Source organism: Delphinapterus leucas, chromosome 15 (assembly GCF_059928025.1).
Source record: "Delphinapterus leucas isolate spDelLeu-1000000601 "Yukka" chromosome 15, BTC_Dleu_Yukka2, whole genome shotgun sequence".
Lineage (NCBI taxonomy): Eukaryota > Metazoa > Chordata > Mammalia > Artiodactyla > Monodontidae > Delphinapterus > Delphinapterus leucas.
In genome coordinates, this window is record NC_143143.1 from 51,380,278 (window position 1) to 51,397,308 (window position 17,031).

Genomic DNA, 17,031 nt, shown 5'->3' on the forward strand with positions numbered 1-17,031 from the left:
AATAATTAAAATTGAAAACTGTAATATTTTGTAACTATTCTTGTCAAGTTTTCGACCTAACAGACATAAATTCTGTGTCAGGAATAAACCTTAAATATGATCAACTTAATATAAGTAACTGGAAAAAACTGAAATAATTAGCATCATTACAAACATGGCTTTTCTAAGACTGATGTCCTTTAACCTCATTGGTCAGAGCTGCCTGTTTTGGACACATTTCATTCAAAACTCTGCATTAAAGTGCTGTTTCCACTGGAGACATCTTTGCCTTCCACAGGAAAACAAAACAACTCTCCAGAAAGAATTTCAGAACATTCTAGCAGCAGACTCTGTAACAGTGTGTTCAACACCAGATGACTTGTCCTAGGAAATTATAAACAAACCACTTCCTACACTTCCACCAGATAGTAGCTGCCTGGGCTTTGGAAACAGGCATCATGACTGGCACGATTAAAGCTAAAGGGAAGAGAACCAGCAGGAACCGTTCACGGAAATGATGAGAAACTAGGCCAAAGACCAGGGAGCAGGTGGACGGACACATGACAGCAGCCCAGAGCCCTGTGGAGAAGCCAGAAGCCGGGAGAGAATCTGATAATTGTGGGTGGTGGTTACTAAGCAAAAACAAACAAAAAAACAAACAGCGAAGCGCATTTACGGAGGAAGGGGGGAAATGGATGAAAAGGTCCAAGCCAAGGAGTATGGAAGCTGAAGAAGCTTTGCTCACTAGTTAAAAGAATGCCAAGCGCTCAATGGATGCTTCGCAGGGAGCGGGGACAAAAAGGTAGGCTGATGCCATGCTGCCTTCTGGAAACTGACAGGCAGGGTCTCAGATGATGAGTGGATGAATCACCACAAAGAGAAAAGCTTCGAGAACTTTCAGGGAGAGAGAGAGAGAAAGAGAGAGAGAGAGAGAGAGGCAGGGGCTGCACAGGTGGGGGGCCCAGGTGTAGGGGGGTGCTCCTTCTGCTTGGGGTTTGGGGGAGGCAGACAAGGCGAGGAGGGGTGGAGGCATCCCCCCTCGCAGGAGCCTGGCTCTCAGTGAGGACTTTATTCCCAGGCAATGCGAAACCACGGAAGACGACAGCGGAGAGCTGTGGGATCCGTCCCCAGGAGAAGGATGAGTGAGGTGAGCTTGGGATGAGGGAGGGCAGGAGAATGGGGGAGGGCAGGAGAATGGGGGGAACCAGTAAGGGAGCAAACGACACTCTGCAGGTGAGAAATAACACTGATTCTGAAAATGGAGCCAAGAGGATGGAGGTGAGAGAGATTTGGGAACTGGAATGGGGAGCACCTGGCAATTACTGGCTTTGAGGAGGGATGGAAAGGCAGATGGCAAGTGGATGCTGAGAGAGAGAAAGGAAGAGCTTAGAAAAGGAGCGTGTTAAGGGAGTTCAGATGAAATGGGATTGAAACAAGATGTTCAAAGGGGGTCTTGAATCCCTCCTAAGGCCTCCCTTTTAATCTAAGTTCTGCATTATCAATCGATAACAGAGGCTGCATACAGTAGGCCTGCTCGCTCGCATCCATCGTGCACGTCAGCCTTCACAAAAGGAGAGCATGGAGGGTGTCCTTCTTGGGGCAGTGCCCACAGCTCTGTGGCCGGGGCAAGAATAATTAGCACAGATACCAGCGGCAGACAGCCTTCCAAAGTACATTGCTGAAGGAAAGAGGAGCCGCCAGGTCATGTGTCTGCCCATCTGGCATCACCCCACTCTCAACAGTGTCTGCAAAAACACCCTGGACTTCTTAGAGGTACATCATCTGATCTCCCTAACAGGCTGTCATGTGCTGAAAGATTAAGGAACAGAATTCTTACATTGCCTAAGGCAGCAGCATGGTTTGCGTTTTAAAAATTGGTTCCGTGGCAAAGAAATCTCCTTTGGAAACATTACAAGAAGAGCTATAAAACTTACTACGGTGAGTAAACACTAGCAGATGGATGCTAGCGAATCTTTATCTTCAACTCATTATGCAGACATTAACCTTGACAAATTAATAAAGGTGAACTAATAAACTTGTGGGCTTATATACTTTAAATAGTTCCAAATCACAGAGAATGTATAGAGATAGATGTTGATGAAAGCATTTAAATAAGCTCTTTTTCTTCCTTCTTAAAACTATACAGTAAAATAGCTACTGAGTGACTAGGTTTGTTTTTTTTTTTTCTCTCCTTTTTACTCTGTCAGGGAGACTAAGATAGGTTCCAAGCTATTAAACTCTCCGTGATGTACAAGTCATCATCATAATTGGGGGCACACTTTCTTTTGACCTTTACAAAACTTTCATTTCCCAAATGTGACAGATAAGGAGTGCTTTTATAGCACCAATAATGATTTTTTCCTATGGGAACTCACCAATTATAAGCTGAAAACGAAGGAAAGACCATACTGGATACACATTTAGAATCTCAATGCGCCCAAAATATAGCTGAAATACTTAAGAATCATGCTTAGAGGACAGTTCAGGTGAGTTAAGAATCCAGCCTAGAGAAATACATGTTGAAACAGTGCAAGGGCAAAGACACACTCCCTGAGCACCTTACCATAATGCTAAGTACCCTGAAATGTGTTCAATAAAAAGTGGCAGGATGATCCACAATTACTTCTGCAACTATAAAGTCTGAATCTAAGTTTTTAAATATTAATAAAAGTTAGAGTGTGGAAATGTAATCCATGATACACTTAGCTGTTTCATCCACACACACAACCTACAAGAGCGTCAATAGAATCAAGTTCTTACCAACTCACCAGACATCAGACATCTTAAGGACCTTGTCTTATTCACCTCAGGCTCCAGTGCCTAGTATGAAGCATAGCGGGTGACACAACTGAAATTGTTTGGGTACCACAATAGTGTTTCAGTAAGGGACATGTGCTTTCCTTGAACAATAAATCACCCTTTATGGAAACTTGATTTTACTTTTAATTTGACTCAGGTTTTCATTACTTACACACACTAAAGTTAAATTCATTCATTCATTCATTCATTCACTTGTTCATCCATTCAGCAAATATTTATTGATTTCTTCCTGTGTGTCAGGCACTGTTCTACCCTCCACTATTCCACATAGTAGCCACCAGCTACCACATGTGGCCACATGTGGCCAGTGAGCATTGGAAATGCGGCCAGCCCAATCTGAGATGTGCTTATGTGTAAATTACGTCTTAACCCAAAAAAACAAAAAGAATGTAAAATACCTCATTGATAACTTTTATACTGATTACATGCAGAAATATATTTTAGATATACTGGGTTAAAAAAGTGTTATGAATATTAACTTGACCTTTTTCCTTTTGCTTTTTTAATATGCTACTAGAAATTTTGGTATATGATGAGAATCAAGACTTTAGACAAAGCCCTATTTCCAAGGACCTGATATTCTAGTGGAAGAAATCCATGGTAAACAAAAAAATAACTAATAAGCAATATTATGTAATTTCAGATAATGAAAAATATATGAAGAAAATAGGGCAGAGTAAGAGGAAGGAGAGTGATTAAAAAGGGATATTTTAGACAGGGTAGCCATGGAGGTCTCTGGGGAGGTGACATTTGAGCAGGAAACATGAATGAGAAGAAGAGATAGTCATACAAAGATCCGGGGAGTGTCCACGGCAGGGGGAACAGCAAGTGCAAAGGCCCTGAGGTGGAATGACGTATGAAAGTCTGAACAATAGCACCAAGACTGGTGTGGCTGGGGCACAGTGGCAACAATGGGAGAGGAGGGTAGACGGGAGCAAGGGGCCAGGATACAGAAGTCTGGTGACAAGTTTACACCCACAGAACCATTATATTCCACATGATTCAAGTCAAAAATTCCTTTCAGATTTTTCATGGAACTGGACAAGCTGTTTCTTTAAATTCATTCAGTAAGTAAAGGGACCAAGAATAGGCAAGATCTTAACCTACCAAATACCCAGTTACTATGAGACTATAGTGAGGGATGAAATAGAGTGAGGCAAGTGAGGTAGAGCCTAAGGGTAAACGTCCCCATAAATCCTGTGACCTGGGTGCCTTGTGTGCCTCACCCTCTTCTTAGCAACGTGACACTGGCTTTAGGATAGATGAAACAAAACTAACAGAGTGGAACTGAGCAGTCAAAACATGTCCAGACGTGTAAATGTCTAGAATATACAACAGTACTGTATGTGTGCATATATACACACATATATAATTATACATATACACACTATGTATATGTATGTGTGTATATACATGTGTGTATGTGTATATGTATAACGTATATGTGTATTTGTATGTGCATATGTATAACATGTCTGTATGTGTATACACACATCCCATACATACCCACATATGTACATGAGTCAAGAGTATAAAAATATAAATGGAAAAGAAAAATAGCACCCTAAGGAGAGGAGTTACTTCTAGGAAGTGAGAGAAAGAGAGTGGACTGAGGGGAATTGGGCACTGATATATTCAAAATTTTTAATTCTCTTTCATAAAAGATGTGAAGCCCTAAACAAACACACACACAAGTGGAGCACAACATTGGAAATGCTAATTTTGTAATTTTGAGTGAGGAAGGATACAAAATGGTATATATAGTGACATTTTTAACTATAAATATGTGTGGTCCACATGGGGTATTGGAAATGCACAAAAATGATATTGGTTATTGTTAATAGGAGTTCCAAACTCCTGTTACATTACTTTACAAGTCGTATTTAATGTTTAGTAAAGAAAACACACTCTAAATCAGAAAAAGACCAGATTTAGAGCTTAAAATTATAGTTAATACATAATTCAGGGTAAATTTTATCAATGCGGGACAGCAACATGTGTCTGCAAGTATTACCTAGGATGAAGGAGAGTCCAGCCAATAATTCAAATAACTGAATAAGTTCACTTAATTACACTACAGTTACATATTAATTATACTGTAAGTTTTGAAATTCTTCTATTATTCATATAGCACTAGGGTATGAAGGTGTTTTTATTATTAAATAAGTTGTAATTTGGGGGGAATTGTATTTGTATTATGCCTGGAAATACCAATTTACCTAATTTTTTACAAGAATGTTCACACTTCGATTTCTTTGAGAACCATCAGGCACTGTTGTGGTTTTGATTTATTAATTGAAGTTTTTAAAAATGCATAAAATAAGATTTATGGAAATTTTAAAGTAGTCCATAGACTCATTGCCTCTGCATAGGAACTAACGTTTAGAATAAGGTTCACTACTCAAAATAAAAAAGGAGCTAGAGCAGAAAAATACATAAAGTCCTTCACCTTTCTTCAAACGAAATAAGGTCCACATAGGATACTATTTGCAGAAGGAAATGCCTCAGCAAGTATGACAGTAAGGGAGAGGCCAGTGAGGCCAGTATTGTGTGAAGTTCACAGTCAGTCAGGGTGGATTTGTGGCCAAACGTCAGCGACCAAAGGCTGGTGTCTCAGCTCACCTTCTCCAGGTAACCGTCCCTTGAATGTGAGGTCAATCAAGGCCATCAGAAGGAATCCAGTCCTTTCACAGCAGCATTCTTGGACAGGAAGAAATGTCATTACTCGGGCATCTCAGAAAACTATGTTAATTCTCCCCGAGTGCCACAAAATGGTTCCAGAAAGCGGCCTTTAACTGGGGAAGCAAGCAGCCGAAACACGCAGTGAGGATTCCGGTTGACATCAGGAGAAGGCCTGTGCCACGCAGGCCTGTGAAAATCTCCACCGGCCACTGCTCTAAGCTGCTCCTCTGTGATGCACAAACAGGACTTGATACTCTTCCTCCCCTGTCTCAGCTCGCCTGAAAGTCATCACTCATTCATTTCCTCGCTGAATAGGAGAGGGAGAAAGAGGAAGGCTGAGAGTCTGCAACCAACTTCAGTTTTAGTATTTACCACCTCCTTGTAGTGCAGTGAGCTCAGAATAAGCGATCATTACCCTCCCTGACACAGTCAATACGCACCCTCACCTCTGACCCTCCAGCTGTACTGTTTCTTTCATTTTCTAACTTTCCCTTCAAATGCTACACAAGTTGGTCACTGCTTAGCTCAAAACTCAACAATCCGGTTATCCCGTGTTCCCTTCTCTGCCCCCAGCATCTGCACTACCCATCTGAACATCTTATGAAGCACAGTCCTCGGTCAAGCCCAGATCACCAGAAATCTGAGCCTGCAACGGGAGTAAGCCCTCCAGATAAGGAAGACATCACATCTTGAGCAAAAGTCACGTTGTGAGCTTGATTCCAGCCCTCCCCCTAGTCACCTGCCACAGGCCACGTGATGCAATGCTGCTGTGTCCCCTGATTCCATCTGTCTGACATTCTATTAACAGGGACCCCCAACGACTAGAATTCCACATTAATACAACATTGATAATGACCCAGGGTCACAAAGTTGCTCAAATGAAATTTTAATTATTTTGGTAGTACTTTAGCAGTCTGGTGTGTTAGATTATTTAGCGATTTCACAACTTGGGTTATTAGACAACAAATAAAATTTAATATTTTAACAATTGTGGTTATTAGAAAGCAAATTCTCCACAAAGGTAATTAAAGTGTCTCTAGTAATATGTGATTTTCCCCAATACACCAATTCCCTGACTTTCCTGACCAAGATACAGATGTTTATAAGGATGTCCCACCTAGGGCATATCTGAAGAAAATAATAAAATTATACACTTTACACAGATGACAACAAGCAACCTTAGAATGGAGACTACACACCTGCCTGCACTCTGCACAGCCAGAACGTGAAGTTCCCTTTCCCAATTGCCAGTGAGGACCTCAAAGAATGTTCTCCTGGAGGGCTGCCAGGGTTTTGTATTGGTATCTGAGGGAGCATTCTGGGAGGTGCCCATGAGCTAAAGCAGCAGAGAATTCCAACTTGCAAACATTTCAGGCGTTTTAATTTTTATTACAATTTAAACTATGTAAGCACAGCCCTCAGGAAAAGGAAAACTTGATGATCAAACCTTTTTTCCACTTTAATGACTCCATTAATTTATTCTTCCAACTACAATCAGATGGCATCTTGCATGCACACATATATATGATATTCAAGGCACACGGGACCAAGACTCTCTGTCCCCCACACTGTGCATTTCAAACCTTATAATGTCTCATTTTAGCTACTTTAGGGAGCTGGCATGAGGCTTTTCAGCAGCCCGAGTCTGCCGCAAGACCTGTCTTGGTGGGAAGGAGAAAACCTTATACTTAGCATGCTGAGAAGCCGATTTTAAAAAAAAGAGGAAATTGTTATAATTACAGTGAGAGCTTTTGCATGCAAATTCAGTTTTCCTTGGGGGAAATTTGCATACTCTACAAGGAATCCCCATGCCAAAAGTAAACGCAAAGCTTTTTAGCTCCAGTCTTTAAAAGCGAAGCACATGGCCAGGAATTGCATAGTCTGTGAATGTGTTCCAGGCCCGGCCCAGATATGCTGTTTATAAAAGAAAGGACTTTACAATGCAGTTTATAATATTTAAAAGGTACAACATTTATGCTGCAAGAGGTGACAGTTATCAATCAGGCTGAGACAACCAATAAAGAGTAGGACAGTGTTTCAACAGGGCTCCAAAACTTACCTAAACCCTTTTTCATAAAGATAAATACATTTTAAAAGATTCATTTCTCCTCTGATTCTTTTTTTTTTAACATCTTTATTGGAGTATAGTTGCTTTACAACGGTGTGCTAGTTTCTGCTGTATAACAAAGTGAATCAGCTATACGTATACATATATCCCCATATCTCCTCCCTCATGCATCTCCCTCCCACCCTCCCAATCCCACCCCCCTAGGTGGTCACAAAACACTGAGCTGATCTCCCTGTGCTATGCAGCTTCTTCCCACTAGCTAGCTATTTTACATTTGGTAGTGTATATATGTCCATGTCACTCTCTCACTTCATCCCAGCTTACCCTTCCCCCTCTCCGTGTCCTCAAGCCCATTCTCTACGTCTGCATGTTTATTCCTATCCTGGGCCCTAGGTTCTTCAGAACCGTTTTTTTTTTTTTTTAGATTCCATATATATGTGTTAGCATGCGGTATTTGTTTTTCTCTTCCTGACTTACTTCACTCTGTATGACAGTCTCAAGGTCCATTCATTTCACTACAAATAACTCAATTTCATTTCTTTTTATGGCTGAGTAATATTGCATTGTATATATGTACCACATCTTCCTTATCCGTTCATCCGATGATGGACACTTAGGTTGCTTCCATGTCCTGGCTATCGTAAATAGAGCTGCAATGAACATATTGCTACACGACTCTTTTTGAATTATAGTTTTCTCAGGGTATATGCCCAGTAGTGGGGTTGCTGGGTTGTACGGTAGTTCTATTTTTAGTTTTCTAAGGAACCTCCATACTGTTCTCCATAGTGGCTGTATCAATTTACATTCCCACCAACAGTGCAAGAGGGTTCCCTTTTCTCCACACCCTCTCCAGCATTTAGTGTTTGTAGATTTTTTGATGATGGCCATTCTGATCAGTGTGAGATGATATCTCATTGTAGTTTTGATTTGCATTTCTCTAATGATTAGTGATGTTGAGCATCCTTTCATGTGTTTGTTGGCAATCTGTATATCTTCTCTGGAGAAATGTCTATTTAGGTCTTTTGCCCATTTTTGGATTGGATTGTTTGTTTTTTTGATATTGAGAGACATGAGCTGCTTGTATATTTTGGAGATTAATCCTTTGTCAGTTGCTTCATTTGCAAATATTTTCTCCCATTCTGAGGGTTGTCCTTTCATTTTGTTTATGGTTTCCTTGGCTGTGCAAAAGCTTTCAAATTTCATTAGATCCCATTTGTTTATTTTTGTTTTTATTTCCATTTCTCTAGGAGGTGGGTCAAAAAGGATCTTGCTGTGATTTATGTCATAGAGTGTTCTGCCTATGTTTGCCTCTAAGAGTTTTATAGTGTCTGGCCTTACATTTAGGTCTTTAAACCATTCTGAGTTTATTTTTGTATACGGTGTTAGGGAGTGTTTTAATTTCATTCTTTTATATGTAGCTGTCCAGTTTTCCCAGCACCACTTATTGAAGAGGCTGTCTTCTCCATTGTATATTCTTGACTCCTTTATCAAAGATAAGGTGACCATATGTGCATGGGTTTATCTCTGGGCTTTCTATCCTGTTCCATTGATCTATATTTCTGGTTTTCTGCCAGTACCATACTGTCTTGATTACTGTAACTTTGTAGTACAGTCCAAAGTCAGTCTCCTCTGATTCTTAACACTTCCAACTACACAATAAAAAAATAGTCACAGTTGTTGTTAAATGCTAAGATTCAAGGATATTTTTGTGATAAAGGAAATAAAGAATGGGTGAAGGGAACAAATGGAAACCCATTTGTATTGATAATTTGGGCTAAACTCGAGGCAAATATGTGTCTCCCTGTAACTGTAGAAAAATATTTTAGATAATCAACCATGGAGAAAAGGTACTAGTAATACTAGTAAAGGTATTGGTGACCTTTAGGAAACATTAAATACACATTTCTGGGCTTCCCTGGTGGCGCAGTGGTTGAGAGTCCGCCTGCTGATGCAGGGGACATGGGTTCGTGCCCCGGTCCAGGAAGATCCCACGTGCCGCAGAGCGGCTAGGCCCGTGAGCCATGGCCGCTGATCCTGCATGTCTGGAGCCTGTGCTCCGCAACGGGAGAGGCCTCAACAGTGAGATGCCCGCGTACCACAAAAAAAAAAAAAAAATTCTATTTTGTAGTGGAAAAGAGACTGGGGAAGGCAATAAACTACTCTAAATCAAAGCAGTCATTTCTATATGGAAGAAAAGCCAATCTGGGAGAATTACCCAGAACCATCTATTCTTCCCAAAGAGGCTATTTTTACAATACAATAAATAAGACGCTATTCTTAAATGAACTGCCCCAACAGGAGAAAATGAGCCATTTGCATTAAAAGCAGCCTATTTTCATCAGGACTTCCCAAAGCAAACAAGTTAGTCTTGGCTTCGGGAACTGTGAATCCACATGCTTCAACAACAGTAGTCCAAAATTAAAGTTTTGTTCAGAGTGGGTGGGTGGAAGGCAAAACCAAAAGGAGTATAAACACTTTATACCTCAGAACCTTTCAAGACAATCACCAAGGGCTGAAATGATCTTTCACCTGGGTTAGGCCCCAGCTTTCTACACAGAATCTTTATACATGAACATTTTGAAAAATCACAAGGAGGGAAAGCAATCTGGAGGAAAAAAAATTTTTAAGTGCAAAACATTCATACTATGTTAAGTGTAGAAAGCAGGTTACAAAAACATGAAAACTCAATTTTACAAAACGAACAGAAACAGAAGGTGATGCTCAGTACCGGCTGCAGGACACACCTGTGCAGTGTTAGCAGGTGCACTGTCAAGTTGGGGCTGTGCCCAGTTAGTACTTCCAGGGTTGTCCCCGCCATTCCTGCCTGGTGGAAGAGAGTCCTGAGGGGGTCCACCCTGGGGAGGGCATGTATGACAAAGCTAAGTCTAACATGATTCAACCTGGCATTTTCCAAACACATGTGACCATGGAAAGTTTTTTTGTTTTTTTTTCCCCAGAACATCTATTAACATTCTTGCCAGCTCCCCTTGGAAACAGTTTGTTAAACACAAAAGGACTTAGTACTTACTAAATACATGTAGATCTAGAGAAAAAGACTAAAATACCAAGTGTGGTGACCTGTGGGTTGTGAGACTTCAGGGTATAATACTTTCCCAAATTTTCTACAACACACGTGTATTACTTTCATCGTTCAAAAAAAAAAAAAAATGCAATGTCATAGGATGATGAAAGTGCTACACTGTTCCACTTCATTTTAAACCATTCACTGATGAAAAGTACATTTGGTACTTGGAATGCCAATATACTAACTTGGAGAAAAGGAGAAAGATCGGGCAATCTGTAGATTGCCATGTGTACACCAGCTATAAAAGAACTGTGGTCCGCTTAAACACCACTCTCAGGTTTCTGGTGTCCTATGAAAATAAATGAAGCAGGGAGTCCAGCCCTGGCGGGAGATGAAGGGGAACGTTTGTGCCTCTAATTTCCTGTTTATTCTCTCAGATGCCAACCATTGCACTCAGCCATTGGGAGAAATTTTAAACGTGTAGCGATAATCTAAACACTGTTCTGTTTATTTCCCCCACAAAAAATAGTGTAAATAGAAGAGAAATCATATCTTGAGAGACATTTCTATGTATGTGTGACAATAATGCCTATATTAGTAACAATGGAAAGACATTTACATTCCATGTTTTAGAGACCCAAGTTTTGTTGAAATAAATGCTCACTGGTGTAAATAATCTTTTCAAACAAAAATACATTTTTTTGCCTATCTTCAACTATAATGTTTACTGAAAAACTTTTTTAAAATACCACAATTTCAAGCAAAAGAGTTGAAAAGTGTACATTAGCCTTGATAGTGGACTCACTTTTTAGGCTGGGTTTCAAAATGTTCTATATATCAACACACAGCAAAAATTAGTTAAATGCTGTTGAGTAAAATATCCATTTATTAAAAATAGAAAAGCTGCTAAGCTTCTCTGTTGAAATTTGTCCATAAACTTGAATAATGGATGCACAGAACATACAACCTGGAAACAAGAGGTAAGCCTGCCCCTCCACACCCATCACTCCTAATACCGAGGCCTACACTGGTTGAATGGCCCGTTGAAGGTCACACTGATAGGGCAACATGAAGCCAGAGGACGATTTCCAGAAGACTAAGGTCTTGGAGCCATAACTGAGAACTCTTTGGGCTAATTAAGACAATAACTGCATCTCAGCTCTGACAAGAACAAAGAGATAATATTTATGTGAGAAAGAACTAAGTGCATCTATGGCTGGCACACAAATCTTTCCCTTCACTTTAACTTGTTCTGCCTGTTTTCCAAATAACTCTTGGCTAAGGCCAAAAAAATCCTCCTGTTATTTTATCTGAACCCAGCTTTCACAATTTGATAAGCACTAGAATATGTGCATTGTGTGTGTGCTGCAGTTGGGGGTGGGGCGGGTAGGGGAGTTTTCAAAATGTTTATTAAATCAGGAAGCAATCATTTTTGTCTGTTACCAAAAAAAAAAATCATTCTATTTCCCAAACTTATACAGTCAGACCCCACATGAATTCCCTACCAGTGAAAATGGTCAGATTTCCCCTTCCAAATAGTAACATATATTTTATTGAAATATCATTGATTTACAATTAAAATTACATTTTAGAGTTTTATTTTAATATTTTATCAATCTTTTCTAGAGAAAGTAACCAAAAATGTGGTCATTTTTTAATCAAATCAATGCCTAGAGAAGAAAATCTGGCACAACTACTGTCACTTTTTTAGTAGCATCATTTTATGAATTTTTATTGTATTCAGCCTCAGAGACATGAATTCATACCTCTTTCCCTGAAGGGGATCACGGCATATTGTTTTAAGTACCAGGAAAACTATTCGTCTATGACAAATGTACACCTTTCAAATCTATTCAAGCTAAAGCTATTGTTAAAGGCAACTAACACTTTTCTGGTGTCATATTTCTGGAGACTCAACAAAGTTTACCAGGCACCTGGTTTCTACTCCCTATACATCATACATCTCCCACAACCAGCAGCTTCAAGCAATCTTTTGATCCTCCTAGGTTTTCCATTTCTAACTTCTCCTTTCTCTCTCTCTCTCTCTCTCTCTCTCTCTCTCTCTCTCTCTCTCCCCCAATTCACTTTCTCAGCAGGCCTTCTCCCCAGGGATATTCCCTGCCAATGTGTAATCCAAGTTTGGGCAGCTTCATCTGCATTAACCAGCTTTATAATTAGTTTAAACAATCTGACAGGACATGGAAAACCTGTCTTTCAGTAATTTTAGTTTCTTTCTCTTTCTCTTTTGGCTGCGATATCCAATTTTAATGGTAGGGTATATATTTGACATTCCTGACAAAGAAATAAGAAGACACTGTTCCTTTTGAATTCTTAAAATAACAATAATTAGTATCACCATCATCATCTCCATGCTTCACAATTCACACATCAATAATGAAATTCAAGCTGATGCTTCCTGTTGGTTGGACTTTCATCTCAGCATCCTGTTCGGTCAAGTCACCGTCTCTTCCTTGCAGCCGTCTGATTATTCCTCCCTCCTTATGACACTTGTTGGTTGGCCTCCAAGACACCCCATGCCCTTGGTGTTCCTCCTACTTCATTAACTCTCTCTTATCCCTGATCTCAATATTAATTCTTCCTGATCTCCCTGCCCTTTAAGGGTGAGCGCCCTTGGGCTTAAGTCCTCAGACCTCTTAGTTTTCCATACGCATTTACCTCTTTATTGACCTCACCCAGACTCACACTCGCACACTTACATACCTTCAGCCCAGACTGCTCCCTGAATTCCAGACCCTTCTATCCAACCATCTGCTAGTCATCTTCTCTTGGATGTCTAATGGGAATCTCAAACTTAACACATCCAAAGCCACCTTCTGATCTTCCCCATTCAAACCTCGTGTAATGCAGTCTTCCTCATTCTAGTAAACAGCAACTCCATCCTTCCAGGAGCCCAGGTCCAAAACCTCAGAATCACCCTTACCACCTACCTCTCCCTTTCTCATACCTACATGGAATCCATGAGCAGATCTCAGTGATTCAAAGCAGATCAAGACTCTGACCCCTTCAAACCACCTCTACCCTTCCCACCCTCATCCAAGTTAATATCATCCAGCTCTTCCCTGGTTATCACAATAACCTGGTATCTGATTTTTTCCCTTCTGGATTTGTCCCCTTATAGTCTATTCTGAATTCAGCAGTTGAAAGATTCAAGAGAATTTTACAGAGTAATTTTATAGCTGATGAACAGTTTATAGAAGTACATAAGATACATATAGATACATATTCTATACACATAGAATACATATAGAAAGCAGTGTATAAATAAATAGAAATGCATTTGAGATTTTATTTTGAATATTTTTCATTTTCTTTCCCTAACTATTTATTTTTATTGTATTCTATAAGTGTTTCAGTCAGAGACTGGGAAAAAAATGGTCCTTCACCAGATTTTTTTTTTTTATTTTTATCATTTCAATTATTAAGATATACCCATGTTGGTTTAATTGGCACTTTGATTGCATACTTTTTCATGTGTTTGCTGGCTCCATATTCATTATCTTATGAATTACCTGTTTATATTTTTCCCCACAATTCTATAAAGATGTTCTATCTTATTGATAAAATCATAATAACTGTTTGTACATTAGAGATATCAGCCCTTTGTTGATCATATGCTATGCAAATATTTCCCCAGAACATTGTCTCTGCAACAAGTTTAGATGGTTTTCCATGAACTAAAATAAAAAAAAGACTTAAAATGTGGTATGTAGTTTCATCTTCTTTATCCTTTCCTTCATGGTTTCTACTTAGAGATACCTTTCCTACCACAAGATTGTAAAAGTAATCATCCATATATTTTGCTCATACATTTATAGCTTACCTTGTTCCATGTATTATTTTTGTCCCCTAGAATTATTTTTGCATGAATTGTTTGGTAGGGATTCTGCTTTATTTTTCCAGATGACTAGGCAGGTGTCCCAACACCTTTTATTGAATAATTCATCTTTTTCCTTCCAATCAGAAATACCAACCTTATGACATACTAAATTACCATATATACTAATCCAAAAATAGACTCTCTGTATTTTATTCATTGAAGTATTCTTTTACCAATACCACTGTTCAATCATCACTGACATAGTATTCTTTAATATTTGAGATGGCAAGTACCCCTGATAAATATTTCTCATAATTTTGGAAGTATTTTATAGGTTCATTCTTCCAGAAGAACTTCAGAATTTTTTAAGCAAGTTCCCCAGTTTTCATAAGGATGGTATTGTGTAGTTTAATTGAACAAAAGTGAAATGCATGCATTATTGTAGTGAATCTTACTTTACAAGAACAAAGTATCTCTCTCCACTTATTTGAAACTTATTTTATGTCCTACAATTGAGTTTTATAGCTTTCCTCACTTAGTTACTACACATTTCTAAGTAAGTTACTTCCAACATTGTACAGCTGGATTGTTACTGTAAATGGAATCTCTTTTTAACAATATTTTCTAACATTCATGTTGGTGGTTAAGTCATCAATCTATTTTTACTTATTTACTTTATACCCAACCAGCAACCTTAGTCAACAACCAGAGTGCTTCTAATAGGTTTTCAAGTGAGTCTAAACATACTCTGTTAATTCTAGTCACACTTTCAAGTCATTCATTAAAAAACAAATCAGGCACTTATTACATGTATCTCAAGGTATCATTGTAATTGAATATTAATATTGTATAAAAAATATGGACCCCTCCAAGGGACATAAAATCTACTAGAGATTATAAAACACATATATATGCATATATTATTGTCTAAAAAACTGGGAGGTCTTTAAATGGGATACAGTTAAAATGTACTATGGGAGACTACAGAAGAATACATTACAGAAGGATGGAGAGTTTAAGGAAATCTTCATGAGAGGCTAGCATTTATTTTAAACACAGAATGTCAAGATGTGAAAAGATCAGAGGGATAATATTCTAGAAAGAGAAAAAAATACATATGATCAAAGGCAAAAGAAGAAATAGCCCCAAGTTTGGCCAGAGCACAGGGTATGCTAAAAAGAGATTAGAGTAACTTGCTTCTGTTCGGTAGAAAATGGGGAGCTACTGGATGAATACAGCTACACTTTTAGGAAGATGAATCTGGGGCAGGATGCAAACATGGGCAATTTGGGGGAGAGAAGCACTGAGACAGAGTATACTGGTTTTAAAATACAGGTCCAAAATCCTTTGACACCCCTTCCATTGAGAGGTGGGGTCTATGTCCCCTCCCCTTAAATCTGAACTTTGTGACTGCTTGACTGCTATAATCCGGTAAAAGTGACACTGGGCCAGTTCCCAGGCCCACACCTTAAGAAACTGGCAGCTTTCACATCCTATCTCTTGGGACACTAACTCTTGCAACTCAGCTACTCTTGCAACTCATAACCATGCTATGAGGAAGCCCAAGCAGTCTGTGGAGAACTCACATGGAGATAAACTCAAGTTCCTGGTCTTTAGCACCAACTTAGCAGGCATGTTAGTGAATTATCTCAGAAGTGGATCCTCTAGCACCCAGTCAAAATACTCCAGCTGATGCCACAAGGAACAGAGACAAACCCTCTCTGCTGGACTCTGCCCTAACTGCAGATTCAAGATTGTTGTTCTTTTAAGCACTTAATTTTGGGGTGGTTTGTGGCATAGCAATAGTAACAGGACAGAGACCAATTTAGAGGCTCTCACAATAGTTCAGATCAATAAGATTAAGAAACAACTTGAAAAGCAGTGTGAGAATGAGGGAATAGAGCTAGACACCAGCAATATTCAGAAGATACAATCAATAGAAGGACTGCAGCCTAAAATTACAATTAAAATCTAGCCACTTAGTTGTTTCACTGAATAAGAATTAAGTAAGTAGACACTATACTAATATTTTGGAATTGCACATTGTGGTAGATTATTTTAAAGTCAAAAGCCACTCCCTCTCCCCACCCACCCCAACACTCCCCACTGGAAGAGTATACTTTCCTGCCACATTGATATCGAGCTTAGCCATGTAACTTGCTTTATCAGTGGTATGTGAGCTGAAATGACAGTGGGTCAGGTCCAAGTAGAGGCCTGAAGAGACACTGCAAGTTTCTGCTTGGTCTTTACACTTCTGCCATCACAGAGGAGCATGTCCCATGTAAGTCTTGGAGAGATACATGCAGAGCAATCCTGAACCCAACCCACGGTCTGGAGCCCAGCCCAGGTAAGTCAAATCCCAGCCAAGCTACAGACGCACAAGCAAGAAACACTTATTGTCATACATAAGTAACAAATATAAATAAGTAATTGTAATAGATAAATAATTGAGTATTATTGTATGCCACTGGTTTATCACATAGAAATCACTGTGTCTGACAAATATACTTACTAATCTTTGGGAATTGTCCACTGCCACCAACTTATCAGAAATATATAAGATCATAATCCTAATTACCAACACTTAGAGATATGCCTCTCACTTAGAGAAATACATAT

General features: G+C 39.3%; 1 long non-coding RNA gene across 1 annotated transcript; it reads left to right on the plus strand.

The window, feature by feature from the left end:
• Positions 1–474: 474 nt before the first annotated feature.
• On the plus strand, positions 475–6,718 carry LOC111165621 (uncharacterized). The gene is made up of 3 exons (XR_002642412.3): positions 475–781; positions 1,058–1,126; positions 6,055–6,718. It is a non-coding gene; the product is annotated as an uncharacterized LOC111165621 (long non-coding RNA).
• The last annotated feature ends 10,313 nt before the right edge of the window (positions 6,719–17,031 follow it).